Source organism: Salvelinus alpinus, chromosome 6 (assembly GCF_045679555.1).
Source record: "Salvelinus alpinus chromosome 6, SLU_Salpinus.1, whole genome shotgun sequence".
Lineage (NCBI taxonomy): Eukaryota > Metazoa > Chordata > Actinopteri > Salmoniformes > Salmonidae > Salvelinus > Salvelinus alpinus.
The window spans coordinates 75,119,849-75,133,348 of record NC_092091.1 but is presented as its reverse complement, the minus strand read 5'-3'; positions in this window follow the sequence as shown (position 1 = coordinate 75,133,348).

The following is a 13,500-nucleotide window of genomic DNA, read 5'->3' as shown; positions in this document are numbered from 1 at the left end:
CATTATTCTGGCGATAACTACAGGGGAATAATATGATTATATTTGTACTTAGGACATAATAATAATCAATTGATTATATGTACTGATATTGCAGTTTGATAAGATAGCTATACTTCATTACCTGTTTTAATTATCACTGTTTTATAATTCTATGTTACATGAAGGATTAGGTCTATACCAACTACATTAATAATTTCATCACCAAGTAATATCTTCTTTATATAGTATTATCTCATTATTAATGTTTGAACTCCTCATGTCATAATGGTGTCTGTTTGTTTCATAATGATTCAATTCAATTGTGAGCTAGAGAAAGATCTAGAATCTGTCACTTTCCTATTCCCTTTTTAGAGCCTTTCTTCCTTCATTTCTTGTATCTTATTGTAATAATAATGTCACGCACAGTATAATATAATAAAACATATATAATAATACCATTATCACTGCCCTTGTAATATGATTACTAACAATACTGAACGAAGACATGGATTTTTGACTTAATATAGCATTCATTATTCATATTTATGAGCACGCATGCAGGCACACACACACACAAAGGGGATAATTCTAGCACTGATTTGCTTATTTGACGTATCAATCTTCACTGAGTCAGAGAGATGCAAATTCCACACCTCTCACTCAGAGTAGAGACATGTTTCTTTGCAGCGGGTCTGTCTCACTTTGTCCTTTTAGTATTTCAAAATGTAATGCTCTAAATCTGTTGCTTTCATTAGGTTTACAAATCTAGCCCATACACTTTAACTTTCGTTCACTTTAAAAATAAAAAGTATCACATCGGGTGTAACAACCTGTCTGAGCTCCTCTACTGCCTCAACGCTCCATTCAGACTGTTAGGCTTCTACCTACTTACTTTTGTCCAGTTCTTCACAGGTTTTATCTGCACCGGTCGCCCCCTGTTCCAGTGCTGCATCTGTTTAGAGCGCTACCTAGCAGTGGTCCACCCTGTGGTCTTACTGAAGTACAAACCCCTGAGATACAGGGAACCGTGCTCATCCATCGCCAGGCTTGTGGTGCTTGGCTTTGGTGTGGCCTGTGTTCTGTTTCCTCCCATCCCCTTTAATGCCTTTATAGGGTCATTACTGTTCTTGCTGGTAGAGAAGTTGGTCTGTTGCCTTTCTGTGCTCTGGGTTGTGAAGCGTCCTGGGCCAGGGGATGGGGAGAGGGAGAAGGAGGGGGCAAAGGGCTTAAAGATGAGGGCTTTCAAGATCATTCTGATCATTCTGGTGTGCATGGCGGTGAGCTACTTCCGAATGATCACTGTGTTTTCCCTGTATAGTCATTTAACATTCAATATGTTTGTCCATTTCCCTGTCTTGGATTGTGCTCTTAGGGTTTGTGCAGCCCCTCATTTACCTCCACAGGGCTGGGAAACTGTCCTGTATCAAAGGTCTCTGAAAAAAAAAAAAAAAAATGTTACATTATTGTTGTTTTGTTTTTTTATTATATCATTGATTGTTAAATAGACAGTAGAGTCAAACACATAATTTCCTGTCTTTTATAAAATGTGTCCACACTATGAGGTTAAACTAACAATCTGAAATATAAAAATGTATGACAATGGCATTTTAGTGGAAGTTCACCTGGAACTTCAGCCTGTTCAGGTGAAATTGAACATCATCAAAATGTGATCTAATCATTCTGAACATTGACCAGTTATCTTGTATCATCCTACTTTGAAGGGTTAGCGGTTAGGCTCTAGAGCAGGGGTATTCAATTCAACAGCAGAGGTACTGCAGGGAGTCCTCAAAAATATATATAAAAAGTGGGTTTTCTTTTCAATGTTTTTATGAATATTGCTTGGCAACAACAGACTGACACACCCACAATAAAAAATAGGTTCATATTTTCTTTCTAAAATGTCAACTTTATTTATAATTTCCTGTCATAGGTTTTGAATAAGCACCCGCAAATAGGCTACCAGTGTGGCAAGTGCTGTTGGCTGCTGGTAAGTTTTCTTGACTTGAACATACATTTTTGCCAGCAACACAACTTTTTTTTATCAGCTAAACAGCTGCTCTTAGCGTAAATGTGTTTGGAGTTACCTTTCTAGCTAATAGGCTACGTTAGAGTTGACACTCACTCTTCCAACTATAATGTGGGAGGTCCAAAAAATGAAAAACTATCTACCAAATTAATTCATTTTAAAATGTTCATTACTTCTCCTTGCCGTTATAATTCACCTGATGATAAGACGTGTTTTTTTTTTTTCACTAAGGATTGATGGGGGTTCCTGGGTCACCGGTTTGCCTGGGATGGCAAGAAAAGGTTTAAGACCTCTGGTCTAGAGTCTAAACGATCCTATCTGCCAATCAGGGTTGTGTATTTAAATATACTGTATATATATTTTAAATTATCAACACACCCACACGATCAGACTGAGAATTTCAATTGCAAGAGGAGGCTCATGGAAATAAATGACAAAAAACACATTTGGAGTTATTTTCATGAAACAAACACAGTGATTTATTAGACATGCAGTGATGATTAAAACATAACACAAAAAAGACTGCTTGTGTGCTTTAAAATTGACTTGATTGTTTTCCTTGTGATGTTTAACTGTGATTTTCTTGTTATTTATTTAGTCTTACCTTTTTTGCTTTTAAAGTATATCAAAGCGCTGTAAGGAACGTTGATATGTGCAACTCTGAAAGTGTGTCGACATCACTATTTGCTTTGGTTTTCCCTACTATGCAATGTTTTGAACTATACCATGATTTAAACTTAGTGAAGTGACAGTACAGTGGTGTCATATAAGACAAAGACACTTTGAGACAAAGTGTCATGTCAAAACATCGGAGTCCCGGGTTTCCCGAGTGGTGCAGTGGTCTAAGGCACTTTGAGACAAAGTGTCATGTCAAAACCTCTGAGTCCCGGGCTTCCCGAGTGGTGCAGTGGTCTAAGGCATTTTGAGACAAAGTGTCATGTCAAAACATCTGAGTCCCGGGTTTCCCGAGCGGTGCAGTGGTCTAAGGCACTGCATCGCAGTGTTTGAGGTGTAACTACAGTTCGATCCAGGGAGGCGCAGCTATTATCAAGCAAACAAATGCAGAACTACTGGAGTTGAACAACAAGATAGATTGAGCCAGACAAAGGCAAGTCACTCCTTTTAGGTTTGTCAATAGCATTTCTTCAAATATGAGAGTATCTTTGGACCTCCTTTGATTAAATGTATTTGTTGGTAAATATTGTTGGACTAAGCTCATGAGGCATTTATAAGTTAATTTCTTCATGAATTAACGGGTAAACATCATTCATTTATAAGTTAATTTCTTAATAACCCAATAACGGTCCTTCAGACACCACCACATTAGTTTTCTTTACTACTTCAGATTGCCCAATAAGGGTCTTTCGGACACGACCACATTAGTTTTCTTTACTACTTCAGATTGCCCAATAAGGGTCATTCAGACACGACCACATTAGTTTTCTTTACTACTTCAGATTGCCCAATAAGGGTCATTCAGACACCACCACATTAGTTTTCTTTACTACTTCAGATTGCCCAATAAGGGTCCTTCAGACACCACCACATTAGTTTCCGTTACTACTTCAGATTTGTGTTTGGGGGCAGGCGAGGTTAACACACTTACTGTATCAATTTAAATCACATTTCAGAAACTATGCAGCACAGAAGGCTGCTGGCACCTTAATTAAGGAGGACGTGCTCGTGGTAATGGCTGGAGCGGAATAGGAGGAATGGTATCAAATACATCAAATGCATGGTTTGATGCCATACCATTCGCTCAGTTCCAGACTATATTATGAGCCGTCCTCCCCTCAGCAGCCTCCACTGCTATGCTCCGACATTGAATTCAAGCCCCAGACTAGAAACTACTGGCCACCATTTTTATTTAATCTCCACAGATACTCCCAGGACTGCCCAGGCTACAACCAAAGAGGAAAACCACTGAGAATAAACACAGTTCAATTTGTAAACAAGCCTATAGCAACACAACTAGATTGGAATTTCCCTGAAACGTATTATATGTATATTGTTAACCATGATGCCAACTTCGTGGTTGGCTTCCCTGTTAATGGTTGGGTAGTGTGATTGATATTGGGGGGGTCGTGGTCTGGGTTGGCTGCAGAGATCTTCATCCTCAACCTGGCCATGACTGGCTGTCACGCCCTGACCTTAGAGGCGTTTTATTTCTCTATTTGGTTAGGTCAGGGTGTGATGTAGGGTGGGTATTCTATGTTCTATTCTATGTTTTGTATTTCTTTGTTTTGGCCGGGTATGGTTCTCAATCAGGGACAGCTGTCTATCGTTGTCTCTGATTGGGAACCATACTTAGGCAGCCATTTTTCCAACCTGTCTTTGTGGGTAGTTAACTTTGTTTGTGGCACTAGTGCCCTGTAAGCTTCACGGTTGTTTTCTCGTTTGTTGTTTTGCTGTCGCCATTTTTATAATAAAGGAAAATGTACGCTCACAACGCTGCACGTGGTCTATTTGGTCTTCCTCCTTCGACAGCCGTGACAATGGCTATGACTGAGATCCTTTACTATCTGAATATCCTTATAATTGTGAAGTTTAACATCCCTGAGGTGCCACTTGGAGAGTTGCTGGTGTCCTTTTTGCTATTCCTCTGGATTGCCGGTCCGGTGTTCCAGTACTATATCTCTGTGGAGATCTAGCTGGCGGTGGTCCCACCTCTGGTCTTCAGATCTAGGGTGTGGTGTTGTGGTTTAGCCTGGCTTGCAGTTAGGGTTGCTTCCGTGGTTGGTGGGATCTCCCCTAAACTTCTGTAGTATTGTTGTTCGCTGCCTCTCAGTTCTCAGAGCTCTGAATTGGCCCGAGACGGGGGAAGGGGAGAGGGAGGGGACATATAACACAAAGCGAAAAGCATTCCGAATAATTTTGTCTCTATAATTTTTACGACGTCTACGGCAGTAAACTACATCCCGTAACTATTTGTTTTCATCCTGAAAGATAATTAGCATTCTATGGACTACTTCATTAGTCTACCCCCCCCATCTCCATCTCCCTTCTAGTCACTAAAATCACAAATCCATATATCATCACAGAGGGATAAATAAACACCCACACACAGGTGTTCAGGCTGTTGATGGATTTGCCGAATAGACGTGATTCCTCTCCGTCAGAAAGATGTAAATTAAATGTGCCACACCTCACAGGAGAGACAGGTTCCCACAACACAGGTATGACACATTTTGGTCTTGTTGATATCATGATAGTAGGCTATATGTTGTAATATGAATAGTTTATTTGTTGTACATGACTTGTGATTTAGTACACCCTGTTGAAGAGAAACTCCTCTTGCGTACGTAGGCTGTTTTTTGTACAATACCTACTTGAGCTTGCTGTATGAGGCTACGTTTAGAATGTACCATTTTGTGCTGATAGCGGTTATATACAATCATTTGAATATTATTACATTACTATTGTTACAAACGGCTAAAGATGAACTATTCTCATGTGTGGATTGTGTCTAGTATACAAAACGGTATGTCTTTGCAACATATACAGTTTGTTTGTATTTGAAAAGTTGTAAGAATATTAATTGAAAGGAGGTGTCAAACAAAGGCAATATTTGTATATTTTGTCAAAATGTTGTACATTTCAGTTGAGAGCACAGAGAATGAGAAAGATCACACATCGAGGGATGCTGTTGGCTCTTAGCAACTTGAATCAGGGATACATGGGTCATCAGCCCAGTGAGAATGTATCTCAGTAAATAATCTCTAGTATGAGAAGACAGTGTTTACATGTGATTAACGTACATTACAAGTACGTGGCAATTGTGAAGATTTCCTGCCCAGCTAAAAATAATAATAATAATCATATCATCCACTTAAAAAGAGTAAACAGTAATTTTCCCTCTTCCCTCAAAACAGTTGCAAACAGAATAATAAGAAAATGAACTCCACCGAGATCAGTTCTGACCATCTCCAGCCAACCAACGGCACTCAATAGTTCAGCCTGTTGAATTGTCTGGGCTCCCCCAGCTTTACAGCTAGCGTTGTTGTCATGATGATAGACTTCACCTTCGGTGTGCCAGCCAATGGCTGGTCTCTCTGGCTCATCTCTAGCGGCGGGTGGAGTCTCATCGAGTCTGAAATCTTCACTTTGAATCTGGTCTCCATGGAGATGGCCAGCACTCTCTTCTTCATGTTGTCGATACTCAACATTTTCACACTGCGTAACCTGTCCTTGGAATTGGCTTTAAATTTCATGTATGGTGTGGTCTTTGCAGCCAGGCCTCTGTTCCAGTGCTGTATCTGTGTGGAGCGCTACCTGGCGGTGGTCCACCCTTTGGTCTTCCTGAAGTACAAACCCCTGAGATACAGGGTGGGGTGTTGTAGTGTAGTCTGGTTTTTAGTTCTGGTGTTCGGTGTAATAAACTACAAAATAATATCTGTATATAATAACTTGGGCATATTCCTCCCCGTACTGTCAGTGGACTTGTTCTGCAGTCTCTCCATCCTCAGAGTTCTTAAGAAGCCCGGCCCGGGAGATGGAGGGAAGGAGAAAGAGGGGGGAAACCTGCAGAAGAAGAGAGCTTTCAGGATCGTCTCCATCATGCTGGTGATGCTGCTGGTCAACTATGTACCAACGATCATCATGGCACCAATGGTGCATCTGTTTTCAGAGAAGGAAAACCTGTGTGAAATAGCGCCACCCCTTGTCTTCTTCTCCATTATGGGCAGTTCTGTCCAGGCCCTCCTCTTCCTCCGCAGGGCTGGGAAGTTGCCATGTCTCTGTGCAGGCAGGGGTAGCGGGGAGAACAACTAGGATTGTATAAAGGTAGACTTAGCATATTTGGCCAAATTCCACAGAATGACCCAATCGAGAGGCTTATCTTCTCAGCACTTGTTGTCACACAACTATCACATTGAGTGAAGCAAACGTGCATGCGTTCTGAGTGGGTACACACAAGTGCTGCCACTTACATCGTGCCAACTCTGTAATATCTGTGGTTCCCACTGCTGCTCATATCACTGAGTCTACTTAACGTAAACAGCAGGAAACAGATGTAACTTTAACAGTAGCATTTTTCTGGAGATAACTTCACATATAATCATGTTATTCCCCTGTAGTTATGTAATTCATTATGATTGTAGAACATTATAATAATCACTTGATTATATGTAGTGATACTGGTGTTTGATAAGATGGCTATACTTTATTAACTGGTTTTGTTATCATCGTTTTATAATTTTATGTTAAATGATTTGACAGTTTAAGTCTATACAATCTAAATGAATAATTTCCTTACTACATAATGTCTTTGTCATGTGTAGTCTCATTATTCATGGTTGAACTACTCATGTCATGCTGATGTTTGGTGTATGTTTGATAATGATTACATTAAATTGTGAGCTAGAGAAAGATCTAGAATCTGTCTCTTTTGTATTCCCTTTTTGGAGGATTTCTTCCTCAAGTTTCTTGTATGTTATTGTAGTAGTAATGTCAAGCACAGTATAATATAATAATACTGTGTTAGATATCACTGCCCTTTAGGCTACAGTATATGATTACTAACAATACTGAATGATGACACGTGTATTTCAGGGTTAATATTGTCACGTTCCTGACCTGTTTTCTTTTGTCTTGTATTTATTTAGTTGGTCAGGGCGTGAGTTGGGTGGGTTTGTCTATGTGTGATTTTCTATGTTGGGATGTTTGTGTCAGAACTGGACGGCTCTGATTCTCAATCAAAGGCAGCTGTCAATCGTTGTCCCTGATTGAGAATCATACTTAGGCAGCCTGGGTTTCACGTGTGTGTTGTGGGTGTTTGTATTTCGTGTCAGTGTTCGTGCCACACGGGACTGTTCTCGGTTGGATTTCTATTTGTTATTTTGTTTCGTGTAGTGTTCAGTTTATTTTTTCGTAATAAATCATGGACACTTTCCACTCTGCGTCTTGGTCCGATCCCTACACCTCTCCTTCTGTCAGCGAGGACAGCCGTTACAGAAACACCGTTACAGTGGGAATAAAGGGCAGCGACAGCAGCAGAGACAGACATAGGAATGGACATGGGAAGACGTCTTGGACGGCAAGGGTTGCTACACATGGGAGGAGATCCTGGCTGGAAAGGATCGCCTCCCATGGGAACAGCTGGAGGCAGCTCGGAGAGCAGAGGCAACCGGAGAGAGGAACCGGCGGTATGAAGGTACGCGGCTAGCACGGAAGCCCGAGAGTCAGACCCAAAAATGTCTTGGGGGGGGCACACGCGGAGTGTGGCAAAGCCGGGTAGGATACCTGAGCCAACTCCCCGTGCTTACCGTGGAGTGAGAGGGCGTTGTACTGGTCAGACACCGTGTTATGCGGTAAAGCGCACGGTGTCCCCAGTACGCGTGCTTAGTCCAGTGCGGGCTAGTCCACGTTGCAGCACTGGCCGGGCTAGGTTGGGCATCGAGCCGGGTGTCATGAAGCCGGCCCAACGCATCTGGCCTCCAGTGCGTCTCCTCGGGCCGGCGTACATGGCACCAGCCTTACAAATGGTGTCCCCGGTTGGCCAGCATAGCCCAGTGCGGGCTATTCCACCTCGCCGCACTGGACTGTTCTCGGCTACGGGGACCATTCAACCTGGTAAGGTTGGGCAGGCTTGTGCATCATCAGCGCGTGTCCTCCTTCACGGTCCGGTAATTCCGGTGCCACCTCCACTTACCAGTCCTCCAGTGGCAGCCCCCTGCACCAGGCTGTCTCTCCGTCTTCTCTCTCCAGTTGCTCCCACCTGTCCAGCGCTGTCAGAGCCTTCCTCCTCTCCAGCGCAGCCAGTGTCTGAGCTGCCTGCCTGCCCAGCGCTGTCTGAACTGTCTGCCTGCCCAGCGCTGTCTGAACTGTCTGCCTGCCCAGCACTGTCTGAACTGTCTGCCTGCCCAGCGCTGTCTGAACTGTCTGCCTGCCCAGCGCTGTCTGAACTGTCTGCCTGCCCAGCACTGTCTGAACTGTCTGCCTGCCCAGCGCTGTCTGAGCTGCCTGCCTGCCCAGCGCTGTCCGTCTGTCCCGAGCCGTCAGAGCTGCCCGTCTGTACTGAGTCTTCAAAGCCGCCCGTCTGTACTGAGCCTTCAAAGCCGCCCGTCTGTCCTGAGCCTTCAGAGCCGTCTGCCAGACAGGAGCCGCTAGAGCCGTCCGCTAGACAGGAGCCGCTAGAGCCTTCCGCCAGACAGGAGCAGCCAGAGCCTTCCGCCAGACAGGATCAGCCAGAGCCGTTCAGCCAGGACCAGCCAGAGCCGTCCAGCCAGGATCAGCCAGAGCCGTCCAGCCAGGACCAGCCAGAGCCGTCCAGCCAGGACCAGCCAGAGCCGTCCAGCCAGGACCAGCCAGAGCCGTCCAGCCAGGACCAGCCAGAGCCGTCCAGCCAGGACCAGCCAGAGCCATCCAGCTAGGATCCACCAGAGCCAGCCAGCCAGGATCCGTCCCTCAGTCCGGTGCTGCCCCTCAGTCCGGTGTTGCCCCTCATTCCGGTGTTGCCCCTCATTCCGGTGTTGCCCCTTAGTCCGGTGCTGCGCCTTAATCTAGTGGGGTTAATTTGGAGGAGGCTACGGAAGAGGGGATTGACTATGGTGGGGTGGAAACCACGACCAGCGCCAGAACCGCCACCGTGGACAGACGCCCACCCAGACCCTCCCCTAGAGTTTATGCTGGTGCGCCCGGAGTTCGCACCTTAAGGGGGGGGGTTATGTCACGTTACTGACCTGTTTTCTTTTGTCTTGTATTTATTTAGTTGGTCAGGGCGTGAGTTGGGTGGGTTTGTCTATGTGTGATTTTCTATGTTGGGATGTTTGTGTTCGGCCGGGTATGATTCTCAATCAGAGGCAGCTGTCAATCGTTGTCCCTGATTGAGAATCATACTTAGGCAGCCTGGGTTCGTGCCACACGGGACTGTTCTCGGTTGGATTTCTATTTGTTATTTTGTTTCGTGTAGTGTTCAGTTTATTTTTTCGTAATAAATCATGGACACTTTCCACTCTGCGTCTTGGTCCGATCCCTACACCTCTCCTTCTGTCAGCGAGGACAGCCGTTACAAATATAGCATGAATTATTAACTAGTACGCCTATTTACACACTTGTTTAAGTACTTCACTTGAATCTATTGCATGAGGATACTGTATCTTTACAAACACACTCACACACAGGAGTTTTTTTCTAGCAGTGATTTGCTTATCTGGCATCAATCTTTATTCAGTCAGAGAGATGCAAAATGTACACCTCTCACTCAAAGAAAATGGGAAAAGTTAGTTGAGGTGTGGCTTGATTGAACAATATTAAGCGTTAAACGTGCGGTTATTGGTTGAAATTGCGAGCCGTCTTTGTACTGCGGTGATTCGTTTTATGCGAAAATATTGCTATGATTTGACTGTTTTAATGAGGAAATCAGTGACTGGCTAAATTTGAAAGCTCTCGCATAGTAATATTGTGGGTTACTGAACAGCCAAATGGAAAAGGTTAGGTCTTCAGGTGTGTTTTGTTATACCTTCATACATATCATTCACAGCAGGTTGGTGGTGCCTTAACTGGGGAGAACGGACTCATAGTAACGGCTCCAGTGGAATAGGTGGAACGGTATCAAATACTTCAAACACATGGTTTCCATTGGCTCCGTTCCAGCCATTATTATGATCCGTCTTCCCCTCAGCATCCTCCTGTGACATCGTTACTATATTTGTCTGTACACAACGATCCTGAATTGCTGATTGGTTAAAACCGTATAAATGTATGCAACATGATGGTTTTATGAATGAATGTGTGAAGACAAAGATCAGCCTCAATATCTGTCTATATCAGTCTGGATGAGCCCCACAACTATTCCTGCTGTTATTCCTCTCTATTCAAAGTATTGTAGTAGTAGTACTAAGATTCACAGGTAGATGGCGCCTAATATCACACACCAAAACAGCAAGTTGTACCTCATCACTCAAAGTAAAAACAACTGAAAACTCCTGACTGTAGGCCTATATTGTCTAATTCCATTGGGTTTGGTACAGGACAAGCCCTTCGCAGATGCAGTCGGGGAGTGATGGCAGCCTTTTATTCACCGCACATTAGCCTAATAATATCAGCCTGACAGGTTGGCAGAAGGGAAAAATATATATTTGCATGGGATTGATTACACAGTGCTCTCTGCCGAGTAGGCCAAAATGCAGTGTGCTTTAGTCCTTTTGCCTAATGAGTAGTTCCTCCCTTTGCCTAATGGGTCAGTCCTGCCTTTGCCTAATGGGTAAGTCCTGCCTTTGTAACAGTATAACTTTAAACCGTCCCCTCGCCCCGACACGGGCGCGAACCAGGGAACCTCTGCACACATCAACAACTGACACCCACGAAGCGTCGTTACCCATCGCTCCACAAAAGCCACGGCCCTTGCAGAGCAAGGGGCAACACTACATCTAGGTTTCAGAGCAAGTGACGTAACTGATTGAAACGCTACTAGCGTGTACCCGCTAACTAGCTAGCCATTTCACATCCATTACACCTTTGCCTAATGGGTCAGTCCTCCCTTTGTCTAATGGGTCAGTCCTCACTTTGCCTAAAGGGTCAGTCCTGCCTTTGCCTAATGGGTCAATCCTCCTTTTGTCTAATGGGTCAGTCCTCACTTTGCCTAAAGGGTCAGTCCTGCCTTTGCCTAATGGGTCAGTCCTGCCTTTGCCTAAAGGGTCAGTCCTCCCTTTGCCTAATGGGTCAATCCGCCCTTTGTCTAATGGGTCAGTCCTCACTTTGCCTAATGGGTCAGTCCTCCCTTTGTCTAATGGGTCAGTCCTGCCTTTGCCTAAAGGGTCAGTCCTCCCTTTGTCTAATGGGTCAGTCCTCACTTTGCCTAATGGGTCAGTCCTCCCTTTGCCTAATGGGTCAGTCCTCCCTTTGCCTAATAGTCAGTCCTCTCTTTGCCTAATGAGTCAGTCCTCTCTTTGCCTAATGAGTCAGTCCTCTCTTTGCCTAATGAGTCAGTCCTCTCTTTGCCTAATGAGTCAGTCCTCTCTTTGCCTAATGAGTCAGTCCTCTCTTTGCCTAATGAGTCAGTCCACTCTTTTGCCTAATGAGTCAGTCCTCCCGGGAAGCCATGAACAAACACACACCATTCTCTAAATGACTTCACGTTTTGTTATTAAGTTCATGCAGTTTTATGCTCCCAAATGACTTCATATATTTGTCAGTAAGTTCATGCAGTTTTATCTTGTCAAAAAAATAGAAAGTTGCGTGATGTTTCCACTTACCTGTGCTCTTGTCGATCAACACAAACGTTTTTTAAGTGCATATTTGGGTTATTCAGGTCTAGTTAGATTCAGCACCTTCTAGCTATTGTCATAATGTCATAGCAGCTTAAAAACAGGTGACAGCGTAAGAGAACACACCCATGGGACATGCTGTAGGCCTACTTGCTGTGTCAACCAGGTTTCTTACGTAGACAATGTGTATGAATAAAACCACAAATGTTGCCGTATTCCACATTAAAACAAATCCAGCCTACTTTCAAATAACACACTTGAAATTGTCAGTCAATGTCAGTTGATCTGCTGCACCACATTCACGCACAACGCACGTCATTCACGTCATTCACGTCACTCACGTCACTCACATCACTCACATCACTCACGTCACTCACGTCACTCACATCACTCACATCACTCACAGCTGCTGAACTAACAATCCTCTCCTTCTAACTGTGTCTGTATGGTGTCTGTATGGTGTCTGTATGGTGTCTGTATGGTGTCTGTATGGTGTCTGTATGGTGTCTGTATGGTGTCTGTGTGGTGTCTGTATGGTGTCTGTATGGTGTCTGTGTGGTGTCTGTATGGTGTCTGTGTGGTGTCTGTATGGTGTCTGTATGGTGTCTGTGTGGTGTCTGTATGGTGTCTGTATGGTGTATGTATGGTGTCTGTATGGTGTCTGTGTGGTGTCTGTGTGGTGTCTGTATGGTGTCTGTGTGGCTACTAGAATTCTTCAAAGACTTACAAATCATTAACTCTTTATTTACACATTCAAGGAATAGTTTACAGTTACAGCACTTAGACTTTATGTTTAATAGCATAACCTTGAGGCGGATCTTGAAGGGGACTTGAATAGGAGAACCAGTAAGATCTGTCTACCTACATGTACGTATTACCTCAATTACCTTGACTAACCTGTGCCCCCGCACATTGACTCTGAACCGGTACCCCCTGTATATAGCCCCTCTATTGTTATTTACTAATGCTCTTTAATGATTTGCTTTTCTTATCTCTTACTTTTTGGGGGGTATTTTCTTAAAACTGCATTGTTGGTTAAGGGCTCATAAGTAAGCATTTCACTGTAAGGTCTCCTGTTGTATTCCACCCATGTGACAAATACAATTTGATTTGATTACATTTTTTAAGCTCTGTATACTTTTCCTCCAAGACAGGACACCTTTGCAGTTGAATGTGCTCGGAACCACAAAAGCCTTACCTCTCGTGATAACATTTAACAGGTGTGGCCTGTGTCTCGCGTGCCTAATGATATGTTATTAGACCTACACCGCTCGCCACTCTCTCACTCAA